The following is a 21,778-nucleotide window of genomic DNA, read 5'->3' on the forward strand; positions in this document are numbered from 1 at the left end:
AGGAAGGGCGGGGGCCGATTTCCCCCTCAGGGTGTTGCCAGTCCCCACCTCTGCGCTCCTGGGACCTGTGGACGAGGTGGACGGACCTCGCGTGAGACGGGCTGACACGTGCAGGGGCGGGCGGGCGAAAGCCCGAGTCTGTTCTCCTGGCCGTGCTTCCTCCTGGACGTGCCCGGGCTGCCCCGGGCCGCGCGCGCCGGTGCCCGGCTGAGTCACTGGCCGGGCAGCTCGAGGGTGGGAAGGGGCGGAGGGAGAGCGGGGCGGAGGGAGGGCGCAGCCGGAGGGCGGACTAGTGCGCGGCTGGGCCCGGCCGCAGGTGACCCGGAGGCTTTCGCCGCCCGCGGCGCCCCCAGCGCTTTGTGACCAGATGCGGTGTCCAGCAGAGGGCGGGAGCCAAATGCGGGACGACAGCTGACTTGCTGCGAGGAGGCAGGGAGGCGCGGAGCGCGCGGGTGGTCCCTGCGCGCTTGACTTCTCTTCCGCCGGTTCCTGGGTGTCGCAAGGTAAAACTCCAGCCCGCTTCTGCTTTTCCACCCCCACCCCTGGCCCTGGCCGATCTGCTCTTTGTTCCCCCGGAGACCTGACTGGTGTTCAGGAGGGCAAGATCAGAAAGGTGGGTGAGAGTTCAGGGGCTTCAGAAACTGAACGGTTGTGGCCCCAGAGGCTAGGTCGAAACTACAATGGGGCTTTTCGTTTTAGGGAGTTGCTTCTGACAGCCACCTGTGTGACTCAGGAGAGAGGGGCGCTGGGGTAGGAGATGGTGTGTGACTGTTACTGCCCGCAAGTTCCAAGGCTGTGATCTGACTCAGCCTTTACAAAAGGGATCGAGTCACCCTGTCGTAGGGTGATGTGACCAGAAAGGAGCAAGCAAGCAGTTTTCTAGTTTCCAGCCTTGCTTTATGCACATTACGTGGGGCAGCTTCCAAGGGGCAGGTGTTTCTGTGAGGGGCTGAATTTTTAATTTCTGGCAAATACACAGGTCTTGTGATCCATCATTTTCAATCTTACTTTCTTTGCTGGGGCTCTGTGGAGGACATCTATCTTATTAGGTGAAATAGATTATAACCAGAGGTCAGTCTGGTGTACTGCTGCTGATCCAATAATTAAACCAGAAACGAAGGTATTGTCACAGACTATTGCCAATGCAGAATTTACTCCAAAGTATGGTTTCACATTTCATACCTTTTATGTTTTAAAAGAGCCATTTACTAATTTGGCAGTTGGAGAGAGTTCCTGTAGCTCATGCATGCATAGTCGCCCAGTGTGTTTTACCTTATCACAGTTTTATATTCAAAGGAGCCCTGAGCAGAATGAAATATTGTCAACTCTCTTAGGCAAAATAATCAGGCTCCTTTAATTGCCAAGTTAAGACAGTCGATGAATCTGAGAGGATTGTAAAAATTGACGTTGGAGAGAATATAGAGTATCTGGACCCTCTCCTGAATTTTAAGAACAGTGTTCACATTTTGTAGAGTTGGGTGGAGACTTATTCTGTCAGTTCCATCAACCAGACACATGCACATTGCCATGCAAATGGATTCAGACATTATTTTCCTTTACAGCTAAACTATTATAGCTGACTAATGAATTTTTTCTGCATGAGGATGATCTGAAAATGATGTACATCATGTTTCTGTGTGCTTCTAGGATATAAATTGTGCTTTTATGTAAACTGTAAATGGTGCTTGGATTATTTACAGGTACATAGCTTTTCTTTCTAGGTTTAAGCTTATTGGGTTTTGTTTTAACATGTAATCTTCCCTAATGGAAAAAAAGTGAGGGGCTTTGGTTCCAGTTGTAGACTGCAAGTCTGTGATGTATTCAGTGTTAACTCTTTCTGAACTGCTGAATAATACAAGTAAGATTTACGTCACTCATAAGAAATTTTTTAGTATCAAAACTGTGGCTAATTCCTTGTAAAATTTACTGGTGTTTTAAAAATTCTATTCAGGCTTTGTTTCAGACTTTACAGTGCATAAGCCTATAATTACTACCTAAATATATTTTGATTTTTAACGTGGTATAATTTATAACATTTAGAAGATGATCTGCTGACTACTGCTTTTTCAAAGATTGCCTTGTTCTTAATACATCACAATAGAGGTTTACATTAAATGTACTCTATGTCCCTTCAGAATTAGTGGATGAGGGTTTTCTGAATGATAAAGATGTATTAGATTAAACCACAGCCAGTCAGTATGAAAGTTCATAAGTAGTATTTTCATAACTTTTAAACCTACGGTAGAAGAAAAATGATACTTTTGTAAGCAGGAGAAAACCCCTTATAAATTCATGTTAAGACTACAACCTACTATAATCTTGAAATTCTTTAAAATTTGTTTAAAGGAGGATTAGACTAAAAAATGCATATCAAAAATCAATTTCCTTAACTGTTGGTAAAAAAAAAAAAAAAATAGTCCAAAATAACATTAGTCTAATTTTCCTTTTGCACATCTCTGTAATAGCCTGAAGAAACTTTTTCTCAAATGTGGTCACCTCACAACAAGGTGAATAATCAAAAGGGCTACCATTCTCTCAGGAGACACACCTTTCTCTGACTGCACCGATACCCTTGGTGACACATTCATGATGACAGTTCCCTGCAAATTGAGAGCACCTCCCATCTCTCTGCCACCTTCCTCCTCATCTGTCCCCTTTGGTTTGGTTAGAGCTGCTTTCAAGTCGTCTGTGCCTCCATATCGTGATTTCATGGTTTCTTCTTTACTGTCATTAGGTTCACCAGAATCATCTATGCTTTCCTTTCCCTGTCATCCCCCCGTATTTCTCTTGAGCTGCTAATGTTTGTTCATGGAAAACTGAATTTCCTAATTGTGCCACCTTAAAGGGAGAAAATATGCAGACTCAAGTGCTAGGGAATTAATCTTTACCTCACTGGTGTGTGTTGAAACTGGTGTCTTTGACACTTAGCCCTCCAGGCAGAGTTTCTCCATGGGCTTTCCTCAGTGTAAAATAGTCACTTGTTAGTAATAAATGATGAATATACTGACTAATGTCAATTCAGGATCACTTTGATTCCCTGTTCTTAACAGAGTTGCTGCCAGGCCCACATTTGCCTTAGCAAAAAATAGCTAAGAACTGTAACTTAAACATCATATGTGTTTGGTACTAGAGGAACACTTTTAAAAAGGAAGAAATGAAATATCTGCCCTTGAAGAATTAAATATTCAGAAAAATCAATCACATGCAAAATGGAATCAAGGTCCATAATTGTTAGGGGGATCTCATAACCGAATGACAACCTTAGGAAAAAAATTCTATTATTTAATAGCAAAGAGATCAACCTACTTGCTATTAAGATAATTTTTTTTTTTAAATCACAAGATTGGAACTTAAAATTTTGAAGCTGCTTCTGAGCATATCTTTCTGATATTACAACACCATTAAAAAATAGGCACGGTTGATACCAGTATCTTAACCTCCTCATATTATCGACAAGGCAGCTGTGCGTGAGCCTAGCTCACATGCTATTTTCATGGCACCCCACAGCCTCTGCCCGGTCATCAAGGAAGGTTTACTATTTGAACCATTTTCCACTGAGGTGTATGTTGGGATTCTTCAGTTAGTGATAAATGATGACTATAACATTTCTAGTCTCAGGAGTTTTTCTCATCTTTTTTTCCAATTCTTTTTCCTTTCTTGTTCTTTTTGTAGTAAAGCATACCAAGAAAGATCTCCATTCATATGTGTGGGGCATTCTTCTATTATCAGATTAGAGCTGTGAGTAATTTTGTAATCTACACTTCTATCAGAAACCCCATTCTCAGATATCTCTTCAGCTGTGTTTAACAGTTTAGTATATTCCCCCTGGGATTTGTTTCAATAAAAACATCCAGTAAAATCTGACCACTTTGTTTTTCAAGGGACAAAATGAAGAATGTGTTTTTATAAGCTGTAAAATGTAATTGAGAGAAAAATCACACGTGTGGCATTTGTAACAGGAGGTGTGAGCATAGTAAAATAAAAAAACAACAGTGAACTAGCCAATCACATACTCAGGTATACATATTTCTTTGTGATTGTATAAATTTGTGCAAGTATGTGTATACAGGTTACTCCTGTTGTTTTATATTTCTATAAGAAATTCTGTAACTATAAGGTAATTAGAAATTATATAAAATTTATGAGCCATGTAGATTATATAATGGTCTATAGGATTTGAAAAGTATTTTTTCTAATATAACAAAGAATTATGAAATTTGACCTGAGCAATTATGAAATATGGTCAAAGAATCACAGGTTCTAGTGAAAGCCAGTTTCTTATACTCTTAAGAATGTGTTTGAGGGTTTAGGCATTCAGAATAAATTGTTATGCACCTACCAGGCATAATTCTAGACTCTGGCAATGAATGCAGCAAAGAATAAAACAGACAAAAGTCTCTGACTTAATGTTGCCCTGTTTTATATTGAAGAAGGCAAACTAAATAAAATACAGAAATAAAATGTATGTGAGGTGATGATGAGAGCTATAAGGAAGCATAGAGAGAGTAGTAAGATAGGAGGGAATGGACTGGTGACTGAAAAATTCAGTAGTGGGTCAGAGAAAGCCTTAATTCAGAGGTGACCTTTGAGCTAGAACCTAAAGGAAATGAAAGAATGAGGCATGTGGATATCTGGAGCAGGACCTCTCCTTTGCATTCCTTGAGAATGTCATTCTCATTTTTTTTCTCTCTGAAATTGTGCAATGCACAGCTGTACATGGACTCCATGGTCATTTATGGGAAGTACTGGGACAGTGCCTGCCATACTTCCTTACAGTCTCAAGGGTGAGGTTGAAGGAGAGACCCACATCCCTTGGTTTGAGGACTATGAAAGAAGAGAACCATGATCTTTTCTTACATTTATTCCCACACCTCATTCTTGATCAGTGATATTGCTCCATTCAGACAATTTCCCTTCTTATTTTCTACACTGTGAGCCTGGCCTAATAGAATTTGATTAGAGTAATACTCAACAGCCTTTGTCACAGATCCCTTTCATAGTATAAATCTGGACGCAGCAAAGGAGGCAGTTGCTGATGGTTTACAACTTCTGTCTGCAATGTACTTCTTTTCTTGCCTTCTCTGTCCTTCCTTTTCCCTTTCCAGTGTTAAATCAGTATATTGAATTTTCTTCTTCTTTTCTTCTTCCCCACTTATGTTTTGTCTATATCCTGTATAAAGATTTGTAAACAGGTAACCTAAATGAATAAAACTAACCCTTTTACTGCTAAGTTGCTTCAGTCGTGTCTGACTCTTAGCAACCCCATGGACTGCAGCCTACCAGGCTCCTCCGTCCGTGGGATTTTCCAGGCATGAGTACTGGAGTGGGGTGCCATTGCCTTCTCCAACCCTTTTACTAGGGAACAACAATTTGCTCAGAAAAAGCCCTAGCAAAGCAATGCTCAAAATTCTTCAAGCTAGGCTTCAACAGTATGTGAACCATGAACTTCCAGATGTTCAAGCTGGATTTAGAAGAGGCAGAGGAACCAAGGATCAAATTGCCAACATCCGTTGCATCATAGAAAAAGCAAGAGAGTTCCAGAAAAACATCTGCTGCTGCTGTTAAGTCGCTTCAGTTGTGTCCGACTCTGTGTGACTCCATAGACAGCAGCCCACCAGGCTCCCTGGTTCCTGGGATTTTCCAGGCAAGAACACTGGAGTGGGTTGCCATTACCTTCTCCTTTATTGACTACGCCAAAGCTTTTGACTATGTGGATCACATCAAACTGTGGAAAATTCTTCAAGAGATGGGAAATTCTTCAGACCACCTGTCCTGCCTCCTGAGAAATCTGTATGCAGGTCAAGAAGCAACAGTTAGAACTGGACATGGAACAACAGACTGATTCCAAATCAGGAAAGGAGTATGTCAAGGCTGTATATTGTCACCCTGCTTATTTAACTTATATGCAGAGTACATCATGAGAAATGTTGGACTGGAAGAAGCACAACCTGGAATCAAGATTGCCGGGAGAAATATCAATAACCTCAGAAATGCAGATGACACCACCCTTATGGCAGAAAGCAAAGAAGAACTAAAGAACCTCTTGATGAAAGTGAAAGAGGAGAGTGAAAAAGTTTAAAACTCAACATTCAGAAAACTAAGATCATGGCATGTATTCCTATCACTTCATGGCAGATAGGTGGAGAAACAGTGGAAACAGTGAGAGACGATTTTGGGGGGCTCCAAAATCACCGCAGATGGTGACTGCAGCCATGAAATTGAAATACACTTGCTCCTTGGAAGAAAAGTTACGACCAACCTAGACAGCATACTAAAAAACAGTCATTACTTTGCCAACAGAGGTCCGTCTAGTCAAAGCTATGGTTTTTCCAGTAGTCATGTATGGATGTGAGAGTTGGAACATAAAGAAAGCTGAGCACCAAAGAATTGATGCTTTTGAACTGTGGTGTTGGAGAAGACTCTTGAGAGTCCCTTGGACTGCAAGGAGATCCAACCAGTCCATCCTAAAGGAAATCAGCCCCGAATATTCAATGGAAGGACTGATGCTGAAGCTGAAACTCCAATATTTTGGCCACCTGATGTGAAGAACTGACTGATTTAAAAGGCCCTGATGCTGGGAAGGATTGAGGGCAGGAGGAGAAGGGGACAACAGAGGATGAGATAGTTGGATAGCATCACCAACTCAATGGACATGAGTTTGAGTAAACTCTGGGAGTTGGTAACAGACAGGGAGGCCTGGCGTGCTGCAGTCTATGAGGTCTCCGTCAGACACAACTGAGCAACTGAACTGAAGAGGGGGCAGCCACTGCTTGGCATCATCAGAGTTGCTGTGAGGCTCAGTGAGTGGCATGGGACCATGTGGTGTCTTTCAGAATTTTTAAACCTAGAAATCTCTCAGTTTAAAAATGTTGACTCAATATCTTTAAAATTGTGCAGCCTAGAGAGCCAAAGTGTTTGCAGGCCAGATTTAATTCCTGGTAGTCTCACTTGTGTTCTTGGCCACAACTCTGCATGCCAAGTGGTCCCACTTGGCATTAGCTTCAGATACTGTTTAATTCAGCAGCTATTGCTGCTGCTGCTAAGTTGCTTCAGTCGTGTCCAACTCTGTGCAACCCCATAGACGGCAGCCTACCAGGCTCCCCCGTCCCTGGGATTCTCCAGGCAAGAACACTGGAGTGGGTTGCCATTTCCTTCTCCAATGCATGAAAGTGAAAAGTGAAAGTGAAGTCACTCAGTCGTGTCTGACTCTCAGCGATCCCATGGACTGCAGCCTACCAGGCTCCTCCGTCCATGGGACTCTCCAGGCAAGAGTACTGGAGTGGGGTGCCATTGCCTTCTCCGTCAGCAGCATGCGTGGCCAAAGAACCCCAGACAGCTCGGTAAAGTACTTTATCTTTAGAGGTCTCAGGCTTTTTACCTCACTGGAAAATTGGCTTAGCAATTTTAAGAAGAGATATTCCCTAATTCATCATCTATATTGGCACATACTTATTTTCCTAAACTCATCAACCCACGTACTTTCTATCAAACTGTATATTCTGAACTAAAGAGTAGTACAGTTATTTCATTCTTAAATTACAGCATTTTTTTTTGAAATCTAAATTCATTATAACTTTATATGTATATTTCACATTTTATTTCCAAGTTCTCATTCAGAATAAACTCTGTTTGGAATATTGGTGCTTTCTTTGTTCTGTTTTTTATGATCTGTCTAACTTCACCAGTTGTTATTCCTCTACTACTGAAATTCAAAACGTGCACTGTGCTGGTTTCGAGAGCCTTTTAAAAGCCCTCCTATTTTTGCAAACCTATTTTTTCCAAAGGAATAAAAGCTCATAGGTTGTGCACTGACTTGTTTCCTTTAATCCTAAAAACTCAGTGAAATACCCAGGCTAGCGGCCTTCCGGAAGGCTATTGTGTTAGAACGGAAGATTATGTACTGTATTTCTTCCTACTATTTTAAATGCAAATATAATAATATATCATGAAGCTGTGTACATATTAAGATCAGTGGCCTTTTCCTGTTTTGAAATGATCTCTTGTTCCTTGGTAGTTGGAAATCTGAATCTAGCACCTAGAATCTTGGGTCCAGTTTTAAAGTGGTATGTAAAAGAAAGAATTGACTTGGAGAAATTCAAATGTACTTCAATTGTTCAATAAGATTATGGGATTTTTCTGGTTTTTAATATTTTCTTGAGAATATCAAGAGCATTCAGAGCTAGAGATTTGAAATAATGTGTCTTTACAAAGCAGAGAGAGGTGGAGTAAATTTGTTTAGCAGAAGGTAGGTTGTCTCCTTTGAGCCCTAATCATGTGGGAAAGTAAAATCTAGCCAAGTTTTAGCTCCATAAGATAACTCAGAATATCTTTAAAAATAAATTTTGGCTTTTCTCAGGAGTAAAATATGTTTAAACCAGCATTTTGGCTCTTAAAATTTAAACCTAGGGGTCTTTTAAAGGAAATCTAATCCTTGTGTTTTTGATTCACTAAATCCTAAATCATTACCCATAAACTGTATGTCTCTCTAAGCTCTTTGATGTCTAAGAAATCTTTGAAATAATGTAAGCCCCCTTTTGTTCCAGAAAAATAGGAAGTTGGTTTTTGTTAAGGGTCAGTAAACAGTATCTTCAAAAATCTGAGTTAGATCTAAAATCCTGCAACCATGACAAAATGGATGTTTGAATGAGTACTAATGCATTTTTCTGATGCAATGTGGAAAATGTAAGTGCTTTTAAAGACCTTGCTTACTATTGGTATTCCATTGTAATCCTTACTAACCCCAAGGAAATTGTTTTGGAACAACTCCTTTTTATTGTAATATAGAGTCCAAATGTTTATCATTTTATCCTGGCACACAGTAGGTGCTCAGTAAATATTTTGTTAAATGTTAAGTGAATGACTTCTGCCCAGAACCTTCCAGCTAATGTCAATCTTTTTATTCAGTATCAATATCCATCTGTCATATCTTGGAATGAGATCTATTCTGAGTCAGTGACCTGATTCAACAAATTTTAAAAATAAACCATATAACTAAACATATGACACTTATTGAAATTCATTCTGTACCATGAAGAAACAGCCTTACAAAGAGTGCTGAAAATAGGAAGGAATTTCTAGGCTAATTTGATTAAATATTCAGTTGTTAACATATGCTTTCTAAAAATTGATTTTTCCCCCTTTTACTGTTCCTGCCATCCTTCTATCCACCTTGACATGCTTACTGATTGAAAGCTTTGCACAGAAAAGGGCAGGTTATTTGTATCTGTAAGCAAGAGCAGCAAGTTCAAACAGGCTTGGAAAACATAATGCTATAATCATAAGTTGCCATAATATAAGAGGGGAGAGGGGTACTCCACAATAATAGTGGTGTTTAGTTTTGCTCCAAATTGTATAGGTGTCACATCTTTGAACTCTATTGTGTGGGGGGAAAATACCTTCTTACTGTAGTTAGATTTCCTGTTTATGAGTGTGTATTTTCTGGTAACTAGACTTCCCATATAGACTTGGAATAAGCATGTAGCTTTAAGTGCAATTGAAATGCACATGATTAGAGTATTGAAGGCTATGGAGAGAGTAATTTCTCTCCAAAAGAAAAAAAGTGGTATTTGGACAAAGGCATAGAACTGAATCATGGTCATTGACATTCTTCTTGATACCATGTTGTGAATTTCTAACAACTCATCACATTTTGTTCCCAGAAAAGCTTTCCTGGTCAAAAGTGTGTTGTTTCTATATGACATTGGGGTGCCAGAATTTGATCTATTGTTTTTTTTTTTTAATATATTTTGGTGGGGACAAAAAGGAAATCTGTGCTATTATGGTCTTGAATTAGAGGCTTTTTTAGGTGAATCTAAAAGTTTGCTGACTACATATATTATCATTAAACTTGTTTTGAAATTTGTTTGTAGATAACAGTGTATAAGGAGTAACTTATTTGTATGGTTTTGACATTCTTAATTTCTATTTCAGTGGTTGACCAAACCATCAGTAATAATTATATATTCATATGTTTGTACACATTCTCATTTAGGGGATTTTTTAAACTCTAAAGGTCTCACAGCCTGATAAATGAGCAGTCAAATGCTTCTGTATTTGTACATTTGGAAAATGTGATTCAATTTAAGACATTTTTGCAATAACTCTCATGCTGCAAGTATAGGAAATAGATAATGAAAGAGAAGACCTGCAAGTTTTGCCAGGGCTTTGGGTCAACAAGGTTAAAGGAAGGGAGAGGTGGGTGGATACGCTTAAGGGTCATGGATTTGGGTGCATTGCAAGTCATGGAGTGTCCCAATAGGAGTCAGGCTGCGACCTTCTGAATAGAAAAAAAGTTGGTCAAAACAGTATTTGGAATCAAGGGAAGCTCACAGGAAAATGGTAGGCGTATGATAAGCAAGGTCAAAACCCTCCAACTCTGTCACATGTGCTTTGATTCTGGGAGAAACGATAGACTATCATCTAGCCATTTCTAAATCAAGGCTCTTAGTCTATCCTACTCTTAGCGACCAGTAAGAATAACAGGAATATGTAGCAGAAAAAGAAAGAACTTTGATTCTGCATGTCAGAGGCATGTGCTGTGCACTTTTAGCTACTCAAGAACACTGTAATGAAATTCTGAGTTCTCAGAACAAATTAAAGAGTATTAAAAGAAAAACCAAACTTACAAATGTTTTACACCATTTTCATGACTAAAATTTTCTAGCATATCAGGGTATTGTAATGCATCCATTACTGTTAGAAGCAAAAGTTATGGCCCTTAAAACTGTGGTGGTTGGTGGTTTAGTCACTAAGTTGTGTCGAACTCTTGCAGCCCCATGTACTGTAGCCTGCCAGGCTTCTCTGTCCACAGAATTCTCCAGGCAAGAATATTGGAGTGGGTTGCTGTTTCATTCTCTAGGGGACCTTCCAACCCAGGAATCAAACCCAGGTCTCCTGCATTGCAGGCAGATTCTTTACCCACTGAGCTATGAGGGAAGTGTATCAAGATATTGTAATTCATCTATGACTGTTAGAATCAAGAGTTATAGCCCTTAAAACTATATCCATAGTTACTTTTAGATTTGGGATATCATCTGCAGTGGACATATATTAACTTTTCTTGCAAATATTATTTTGAGACCATTTCTTTGGGTTTCAATTGCACAGAATTCATGCTGGAGTATGTGTAAGAATTGTACTTCTCATGTTCTAAACTTCGTTGTCTAAGAGTTGAGGAAAGCTTCTCTCAAGAGCTGCCTTCACTTCCCGTCTTTATGCTCCTCTGGGAGTCTTGCTGCTGCTAAGTCGCCTCAGTCGTGTCCGACTCTGTGCGACCCTGTAGACGGCAGCCCACCAGGCTCCCCCGTCCCTGGGATTCTCCAGGCAAGAACACTGGAGTGGGTTGCCATTTCCTTCTCCAATGTATGAAAGTGGAAAGTGAAAGTGAAGTCGCTCAGTCGTGTCCAACTCTTAGCGACTCCATGGACTGCAGCCTACCAGGCTCCTCTGTCCGTGGGATTTTCCAGGCAAGAGTACTGGAGTGGGGTTTCTTTTGATTCTGGCTTCACATTCAGGCAGAATCCCTCCAACACTGTCCAAAGTGAGCCTGTGACCTGACTACTATCTAGTTAAGATAGACAGCAGGCAGGGAATCATTTAGGGCCTATATGAAACTCTGGACCTAAAATATCACCCTAGCTAGTTTTTTAATTGATTATAAAAGTATACAATAAATATTTTAAGTTCTGTCACTTTATTTATATATAAAGAAGCAGCCAAAGCAAAAGTTGTTGACAGAAGGAAATGTTCTAACAGATATGAAGGTGCTTTTTGGACTTTTTAAAGTTCACTCATAGTTCAGTTGGTGAAGAATCTGCCTGCAGTGCAGGAGACCCTGGTTGGATTCCTGGGTTGGGAAGATGTGCTGGAGAAGGGATAGGCTACCCACTCCAGTATTCTTGGGCTTCCCTTGTGGCTCAGCTGGTAAAGAATCCTCCTGGAATGCGGAAGACATGGGTTTGATTCCTGGGCTGGGAAGATCCCCTGGAGAAAGGAAAGGCTACCCACTCCAGTATTCTGGCCTAGAGAATTCCATGGACTGTATAGTTCATGGGGTCACAAAGAGTTGGACACAACTGAAAGATTATCACTTTCACTTTCTGTCATATCAGAATTAAGATACTTCTAAATTTATTTCAGTCTCACTATCAATTTGGATTGTTCATTGAAATCTGTAAGTTAAGGTTCAATGATTTTAAACATTCTTCTGGTTTTCAAATAGCTTACCAAAAAAAACCTGTTCTTTAAATCACTAGAAAAGTGCAGATATAACCCTGGACAGTTTCACTAATGACAATGAAAGGTGACAGTCCTAGAATCTATGTCATAACTTGATTAATTGCTTTTCAAATGTTATTAAGGATTCTGAATGAATAATAAGATTGGTGTTTAGTATCAAGGCTCCCTCACAATTCCTAAATGGGTTTTAATTTTCAGAGTTAAATAATCATTATATCTAATTCATTTCTTTAACATCTTTAGACTGTTGGTTTTATTGAGAAGAGAACAGAGTATCTATTTCAATATGTTTTTCTTTTCCCTGATGTTATTCCTTATAGATTTCAATAATAATGGTTTTGAAATAAAAACAGTCCAATTCTGGCATTTCCTCTTAATAAAGGTTCATAGATCTGATGGATTATATAAACATGACAAGGAATTCACTTCAAAGATTATGATTATGGGAGCATTTAATTCTCAAATCTGCCTTGCTGCCTGTTTAGATACTCAGTAAAAATGAGCATTGTGCATTAGGATAAATGTTACCTTGAGAACTTTTATTTTTGCTTTGGTCATTGCTCATTTTGACCGGTCTATAGCACCTGCTTCTCTTACCAGCATATCTGTTTACTTGTCTGTAGTCTCATTTTTACCTCTTGCCACCACAGTGATTGGGCTTCCTTGGTGGCTCATCTGGTAAAGAATCCGCATGCAATGCAGGAGGTCTGGGTTTGATCCCTGGGTTGGGAAGATCCCCTGGATAAGGGAACAGTTAATTCCATGAACTGTGTAGTTCATGGGGTCACAAAGAATTGGACACGACTGAGTAACTTTCACTAGTGGCTACAAGCTTCCATTATTCCCTCAAGTTCTTGAATCTCTTTGGCTCCCCTTTTCAGTATAGTATCTTCACTTATAACTTAAAGAGTAAATAGAATCCTAAATGATTTGCATGTCACCCATTATTACCTCCTTGCTTCTGTGTGAGATGATGAAATGGTCTTTTCAACTTATGGTCTTGGTCTCGTTCTTCCCCACGTCTTTAAGCACCTTGCTCCATCTGTCCCACCATCCCTACCAACCCCTCTCATCTTTAAAGCCTCTATCACCATTTTTCACTCAGCCCTTACTCAACTTGCTTCTTCTAGGAAGAAAGAATACACATACGTCACACACCTGATAAGATCCGTAATATACAGTTACCTTAAGTATTCACTCCTATTTCTGCCTTATTCTTTAAAGAATTTCTGAAAATCTCTAAGTGAAAGTGAAAGTGAAGTCGCTCAGTTGTGTCCAACTCTTTGGGACCCCATGGCCTGTAGCCTACCAGGCTTCTTGGTCCATGGGATTCTCCAGGCAAGAATACTGGAGTGGGTTACCATTTCCTTCTCCAGGAGATCTTCCTGACCCAGGGGTTGAACCCAGGTCTCCCGCATTATAGGCAGACACTTTACCATCTCATTTTTTTCTACTGCCATTCATTTTTTAACTCATTCAATTCAAGCGGTTTGTTCCCTGCACTCAAGAAAGTATCCTCTAAACACTGGAAACCTCATTGCCAAATCTGACAGACAGTTCTTTTATACCATTTGACCCTTCTATGAGATCTGATACTGTACACCTTGCTTTTCCTTTCTTGAAATTTCTCTTCAAGCTTCTGAAATGCCACTTAAACCTTTTTTTTTTTTTGCCTTTAGATATAAAGTTTAGATTCTGGTCCTCTTCAGGGTTTCATCTGAATCCCTCCTTTCTCTTGCTGAACATGTCCATAGGTGATATCACTTACCTCCATGACCTCAAGTACTCTCATGGGTCATTTCTGACTCCCTCTTTTCTTCTGACCACTATGCCTATGTTGTTAACCACCTTAAAGACACTGCCACTTGAATGACAAACAGATACCTCAGTTATTAACTGAAGTATTATTTTTGCCCCAAAACTCTTCTCTGCCTATTTTCCTTACCTTTGATTATTACGTACAAGATAGACATTGTATAGTCATCTTTGACTTCTCATCTCCTTTATGGTCAAAATCCATGTTGAATCACTGTCACATAAATTTCTAATTTAGTCCTTTTTTTCTGTCCTGTCCATATTGCCAGGGTTTTTGTTCAGGGTCATTCTTTCATTTATTAATTTATTCCATTATCTATTCTTCAACAAATTCTTATCAAGTGCCATGAATGACTCTATCTGCTGTGCTTTCAGTTATGTCAAGCTCTTTGCGACACTATGAACTGTAGCCCACCAGGCTCCTCTGTCCATGGGGATTTTCCTGGCAAGAATACTGGAGTGGGTTGCTATGCCCTCCTCCAGGGGATCTTCCCAACCCAGGGATAGAACCTGTGTCTCTAAAGTCTCATGCATTGGCAGGCAGGCTCTTTACCACTGGTGCTACTTGGGAAGCCCTAATGGCACTATGCCAAGGGCTAAAGATGGAGCTTGTAGCCTGGCGGGAGTTAAGAATAAGTAAATTACAATACAGCATTATAAAATCTAGATAAGGGAAAGGCAGGTTTGATGTATTAGCACTTGGGAGAGTTCCTAATCCCATCCTACAGGGCAAGAGGGGCATTGGTGAAAGCATCCTAGAAGAAGTGTTTCCTAAGATGAGACTTGAAGAGACGGTAAGAGTTAACCAGTTGAACGTGAGGGCAGAGGTGTTCCATAAGAGAGATCTACATGCTGAAACCCAGAGTAGGAGAACACATGGCTAGCTTCAACAATTCATGCAAAGACAGGATGGCTGGAGCCTGGATTTCTAGGGAGGTGATGGCAAGTGTCAAGGTGGGAGAATTAGGCAGAAGCCACATTATGCATGGCTTTTAAGCTGTGCTAAGGAGTTGGTCTGTTTTTAAACATAAAAAATGATATAATCAGACCATCTTTTTAGAAAGAAATCTCTGCTACATTGGGGAATGGATGATCAGGGATAAGAAGGGAGATGGAAGATCAAGTAATAAATACAAGCAAGAAGTGATACTGCCCTGGGGATAGATACAGGTGGACATATTTAAAATACCTGAAGGGAGGAGTTAGGCATGATGGGAATGTGGGAATGGAGATAGGATATGGAACGGCAGAACAAGTATCATGGGAGTAGATGGAGGTGCCAGAGGTCTATCCAACTGCTCCTTTGTAGTCACCCTTTTCACCAACCTGTTGGCGCTGGTGTGCCCGAGCACACAGTTCTCTCTCCGTTCCCTACACACCTTCCCCTGGTGGTCTCATTCATGTCATGGTTTTTCATACCATTAATATGCAGACAGCTTTCTAATTTAAGTCTCTAGTCCAGATCTTTCTCCTTAACTCCAGGGCTCAAATACCCAACTGCAAACTCAGTATCTCATTTTGGGTGCTTAAGAAGTATCTCAAGCATGAACAAAACTAAACTTCTGATCTTCGCACAGCCCTGCCAAACTTGCTCCACCCTCCTGCTCCTCAATATCTGTGACTGGCAGAGTCATTCTCCCTTTACCAAAGCCAAAATCTTTTAGCTTATTCTTGACTCCTTTTTTTCCTCACACACCTCATCTCCAAATCCATCTGCAAATCCTTTTAGCTCTGTGTTCAAAATATGACCAGAATTCAGTCACCTCTCATCATTTATTCTTTTCTCTTGGCCTAGGCGACTGCCATCACTCACCTGGACATTACGGCAGCTTCCCAATCCCTAACCGGCATCATGTCTGTTTTAGCACTATTCCACCCCCTGCCACGGGAAATCCCTCACACCTAGTCAAAGTGATTCTATTAAAATATAATCACTTCCTTGTTCACCACTCTGCAATGTCTTCACATTTCACTCTCCAATAAAAGCTCAAGACTACAAGGTCCTGCTTGCTCTGATTCTTTGTCTTTGATATAATCTCTTAGTTACTGAGGTACAGGCTTATTGGCCCTGTGCTGTGCATTCTTCATCCTTTGACGCTGGTTTGTTTTTTTTTGCCAGTAACATTCATCAACTTCTTTTATTCACATTCTGAAACTGCTTTACTTGTTGAGAACACTTAACAAACAATATAAATACTTTTCGCATGGAGCCCTGCATTTTCTCTCAACACTTATTCATCAGCTTCTAATATACTACATGATTGATGTAACTGTTTTATGTATTTGTTGTCTGGAACCACCTGCCACAAAGTACATTCCACAACAGCAGGCATGTTTGTTTTGTTTACTGATATATCCCCAAACATCTTGCATATATTAGGTGCTCAATAAATATTGGTCAAATTTAGTCTTAAATAGCTGTTGAACAGGACTTCCCTGGTGGCTCAGTGGTAAAGAATCCACTTGCCAGTGCAGGAGACACGGGTTCAATCCCTGATCCAGAAAGATCCCACATGCCTCGGAGCAACTAAGCTTGTGAGCCACAACTATTGAGCCTGTACTCTAGAGCCCAAGAAATGTAACTGCTGAGCCCGTGTGCCCTAGAACCCATGCTCCGCAACAAGAGAAGCCACCGCAACTAGGAGCCCATGCATCACAACTAGAGAAAAATTCTGCACAACAATGAGGACACAGCCAATAAATAAATAAGTACTTTCTAAAAAATAGCTGTTGAACGTACAAAACTGATGCTTGAGAGATGGACTTCTGGACTCTCTGAACATAAAGAGGTGAAGATACAGATCTAGGAGTCTGTGCTTTATTGGAAGTCTTCATCCTCTATTGCCTGGGAAGATGCAGTGACCTTCTGTTACATCTTCTGGTCCCTAGTTTCTTTCCCCTCCAATCCATTCACCACAGACACCAAAGTTGTCTAATTACAGTTATAAGTAGGCTGGTTTCCATGTCTTGATTAAAATTTCCCAGGGGTTCTCCACTACTAAAAGAGTGCAGAGCCCTCAGCAGGATTGTAAGACTTTCTGTGATGTGCCCCACTTAACCTTCCAACTTCATCCACACCCAGGCCCAGCCCACACAGCTTCTGTGCCAGTTACAGCATCCTAAACAGCCCTGCACATGGCACCTGCGTGGGTGTTGTGTCTGTCCAGAGTATCTGTCTCCTGCCTTGACTGTGCCTTAGCAACTCCAGCTTATCCGATATAGTAATATCTTCACTCTGAAATACTCTGTGGCCCATCCTTTACCGTAGTTAGCTCTCCTTCCCTATATTCCTCCAGAGGTGTGCACCCATCTGGAATGCACAAACTAGAGGGCAGTGAGTGGGACAGGAGGCTGGAACTGCCGACCAGTGGGCAGCATCTGTATGGTTAGCAAGTTTTTTTGATATCTTGACCTCTTTTCTCTGTTTCTCTCCCTCAAACACACATACACTGCTCTGAATTATTTTTCCTTGATCAGTTATATAAATGCAATCCTGAGCACACTTGTTTTTAAGTTGTCCTAACCTTTTGGTTTATTGATTTTTCAAAAATGCAGAGTGTTTACTGAGGTTCAGATATTGGATTCAATTCTTACTTTTCTGTTCTGTTCTATTTTTACGAGGATTGCTTTGTTTGGCATTCTTAATTTAAAAGTATTTAAGATTTCTGTAGAAGGTTTTATTTGGATCTTTTATTCTCTGATTATTGATCTCAATGTAGTGATATTTACATGCTTTTTTCTCTCAACACAGAACTGCGTTACGTTTACACAAGGAATCCACATTTATACAAAATGTGGCCAGTTTTGTTATTTCTTCTATTCACATTATTTTCTTATTTTCTAAAAGCTTTTTTATACTTTGCCTGAAAAGAAAATGTTATATACTGACAAAATTCACCTTGAAAAGTGTCCCTGGTTCACTTCACCACCAGAGAGTCTACCTGGTAACTTTGATTTCCAGAAAAGTTCTCATGTGTGAACAAAATAAAATTCAGGCTTACCCTAAGAACTAAGTGCAAATAGTGGTAAAGGAGGGCACCTCTTCACTCGACCACTCCGTATTTCAGGGTCGCAGCCTGGCCTTTGGCATCCTTATGTGTCTCCTCTTTTTCTGTTTTCCCCTGGATGCTGCTCTCTCTTTATGTGACAGTGGCCATGACATAAATAGGTCCACTTACCACCAGCATTCCTCTGTAGGCATTTGATTTCTGCTCTAGGTAACACCGGAAGAGATTAATCAGTTATATAAACTCACTCGTGAGCACAGTTCTCCCCATTTGGAATTCACTGTCTTATACTGAGAGCATTTTCAACCACCGAGGGAGGGAAATGTCTGATTCATTAATGAGTAATGTACCAGCTTCCTCTCTGTGTCTCCCTTCAGTGGTTCACATTCAGACCATTCAGTCAGGTTCATCCTAATCAAATCCTGTAATTGACTGCAACTGGAGAAGATTGCGAGGCTATTTTTTTTTTAATTTAATTCGTGTACTTAGATGTTTCTCAAATGTGACCTGGGGGTTTGAGTTATTCAGGATTTCTGGATTAATTGAACAAAATCTGATAGCACTTCTGCACAATCTGAACTATAAAATTGCATCTTTCCATTAGGCTGAAAAATAATTTTAAATAGTTTTATGGAATTTCAAGAATCTTAGCACTTTAATATTGAAAGCTTAATCTTCATATTTTCAAGGGCAGTGAAACATTCTTACCTGACCTACAGCTTATTAATGGGACAAAGGCTGTCCATCAATTAAGACACTGACAGTTCAATGTATTTTCTGAACAGGACCTTTTAATGATATGCACAATGATAAAACAAATGTCCATTTATTCTTAATTCCCAGAAGTTGAATACTTTCAGCCATTCTTAAAAGGACAAAGATATTTACTAACAGAGTAAGACTATGTGAAGGATAGTCTTGAGAATATAATGGAATTCAGTTCTTTTTATCTTTACTAGTATCATATCAGAGTTGAACAATGATCTCAATCATATGTTACAGCTGGAAAATGCAAGTTGGCTTTTTCTTGTGCAATGATTCAGTCATTTTCAACTTTTAAAATGTTTATTGGAAGAAGGGATACAGTATTAGATAAAAATCTGAGTAAGAGCACTATTTGGGTCTCTTTCAAAGAAACAACATTTGTGTAATAATCAGGAGTAATTGTTTAGAGCAGCCACCAAAATAATATTTATAACACATTAAAATCATTTTGTGCCATGTTTCTTTTCTCCTACAGAAACCTACATATGAATTTTAATAACCTTTTTATTATAAAGTATGCAAATAAATATAGGAATTCTTTTTCTGTTTCAGAAATTTCATGTCAGTGACAGGTTGCCATATAGACTGTAATGAGCTCACAAATCTTTTCCTTGATTTTTAGGGGAAAAAACCTTTATTTTATATGGTTATATTTTCATAGGATCTTTAAAACCACCTGTTATGAACAGGTTACCTTGATAATCACTTTGAAAACAGCATATTTTAGATACACAGCATCAAAACATCAACAACAACCCCCCAAAAAAGTATGCACTTTTGCAACATGTGTGTGCTATAAAAACCTAAAAAGTACTGTTCTATTCCAACTGATAGATAGGTTTGGCCAAAATAGTTTCAATCTAAGTTCTGTTAATAAAAACGGTAATTATTCCCTTATTTTTCTCCATTTGCTTACAACTCATATTGTCATGTAATACACATTCATGGGACATAATTATACTAAAATTTTATTCATTGTTTAATATGAAATTCAATTTAAGCATTCTGTATACTCATTTGCTAAGCCTCAGTGGTGATGTGGATTTACTTTTCTTTAAAGAGGTAAAATAATAGTTCCTTCCTGGAGAAGGCAATGGCAGCCTACTCTAGTCCTCTTGCCTGGAGAATCCCATGGAGGGAGGAGCCTGGTAGGCTACAGTCCATGGGGTCGCAAAGAGTCGGACACGACTGAGCGACTAACACACATACACACACACAATAGTTTCTTGTTTGTTGTTCTATGTTAGTGTGGAAAGCCCTTACAGTGGCCTTTGTCTTAGAGTACAATTTAAGAAGGACTTCAGGAACTTGAAATAGCTTGAGAGGAAAACCGCAAGATGGCCAAAGAGTAGAAAAATAAGAAATAATACTATTTAAACTGTGGATGAGAGGGCTAAGGTGATGAAAGAGTCGGCAAGTATTTGGAGTGGGCTCACCCAGTGGACTATGCCAAGTTCCTCATTTTTGATGAGGGTAAGCAGAAACTGGCTACACAGCTTAGGAAGATGAGCATAAAAGCAGCATTTATTGAATGCCAAATTCCAGTGTCTCATAATTTATCTTTAACCCTCCTGTCCAACCCATGGATGTGTACCCTTATTATTCCCATGTTTTAGATGAAGAAACTGACACTTGGGGTCAGAAAGTATGTAAATGGTAAAGCCCGGATTCACATCACATTGAAGTGTGATGACACTGAAGCCCGTACTCTCTCCACTACACATGCCCTCTTCTCCAGAAGGCTTATGAGTTATTGGGAACAATGTTGTCAAGTAAAATAGTCTGTAAATATTAGACATAAAATGAAATCATGTGTGTTTTGACTCATTTAAACGTGGTCATATAAAAGAGTAGTCATGTGGGAAAAAATCATGAAGACTCCTTATGTGCCTTTGACTTACTATTAGAAATCATCGTCAAGGTAGTGTCTGGCTACATTAGAAAGGATTTTTGACATGCATTATTTTATCTTTCTGAAGTCAGTTTTAGGTTTTTTGATGATAATAACACTTAAGTGTTAAAACTTTAGACCTAAGAATTAAATGTTCCACAAGGCATGTTTTAAAATTTGCTGTTTCAACAATCCAGTAGATGTCACTTTTCAAGTTAGGTTGCACATTTAGATTTTCAGCATTTATTTTACTGTCTTCAAATCCACAGACTGTACACTTTTTGGGGATAGAAACTCTCTATTTATACAGGGGCATGGTATACAATGGGAGCTCACAAATATTTGATTAATATTTGATAAGCTATGACTTCATAAGTAATGAGTGTTTATAAATATAATATTTTAAATGTCATCAGGAATCTCCTATTAGGATCTTCTTTCCTGGACTTTGTTTTTATGGGCACCCTTTTAAATTAATGGAAATAATATATAAATGTAGAAAGGGCTAAGAATTTTCCCTAGTATTTCACTGTGGTAAGTCATCCTGGAGAATTTAGCCATGACTGTTTTTATGACTGCAATTTCCTTAATACGGGACTTCAGCCATTTTCCATCATCATAAATCCCTTTTATACACTTAAAAGCAGGATTGAAGTGTTTTCTAGCTTTTTATATCCTGACTCTTCACTTAGATACATTATTTCTATCTTTGATAGAAATATTTCTATCAAATACATTATTTCTATTTTTATGTTAAATTCTAAAGGAGATCAGCCCTGGGTGTTCTTTGGAAGGAATGATGCTAAAGCTGAAACTCTAGTACTTTGGCCACCTCATGCGAAGAGTTGAGTCATTGGAAAAGACTCTGATGCTGGGAGGGATTGAGGGCAGGAGGAAAAGGGGACGACAGGGGATGAGATGGCTGGATGGCATCACCAACTCGATGGATGTGAGTTTGAGTGAACTCCGGGAGTTGGTGATGGACAGGGAGGCCTGGCGTGCTGCGATTCGTGGGGTTGCAAAGAGTCGGACATGACTGAGTGACTGAACTGAACTGAACTGA

At 39.6% G+C, this 21,778-nt stretch overlaps 1 protein-coding gene across 3 annotated transcripts in view; it reads left to right on the forward strand.

Moving 5' to 3' along the window:
* The first annotated feature begins 262 nt into the window (after window positions 1–262).
* MET (MET proto-oncogene, receptor tyrosine kinase) overlaps window positions 263–21,778 on the forward strand; it is a 114,866-nt gene continuing 93,350 nt past the window's right edge. The window contains exon 1 of one of the 3 annotated variants that reach the window (XM_027539596.1): window positions 263–503. The gene's annotated coding sequence lies outside the window, so the exon portion shown is untranslated. Of the gene's footprint in view, window positions 504–532; window positions 614–21,778 lie in introns of those variants that run through there. The other 2 variants (XM_027539598.1, XM_027539597.1) reach the window with 2 other exon arrangements.

This window comes from Bos indicus x Bos taurus, chromosome 4 (assembly GCF_003369695.1).
Source record: "Bos indicus x Bos taurus breed Angus x Brahman F1 hybrid chromosome 4, Bos_hybrid_MaternalHap_v2.0, whole genome shotgun sequence".
Classification (NCBI taxonomy): domain Eukaryota; kingdom Metazoa; phylum Chordata; class Mammalia; order Artiodactyla; family Bovidae; genus Bos; species Bos indicus x Bos taurus.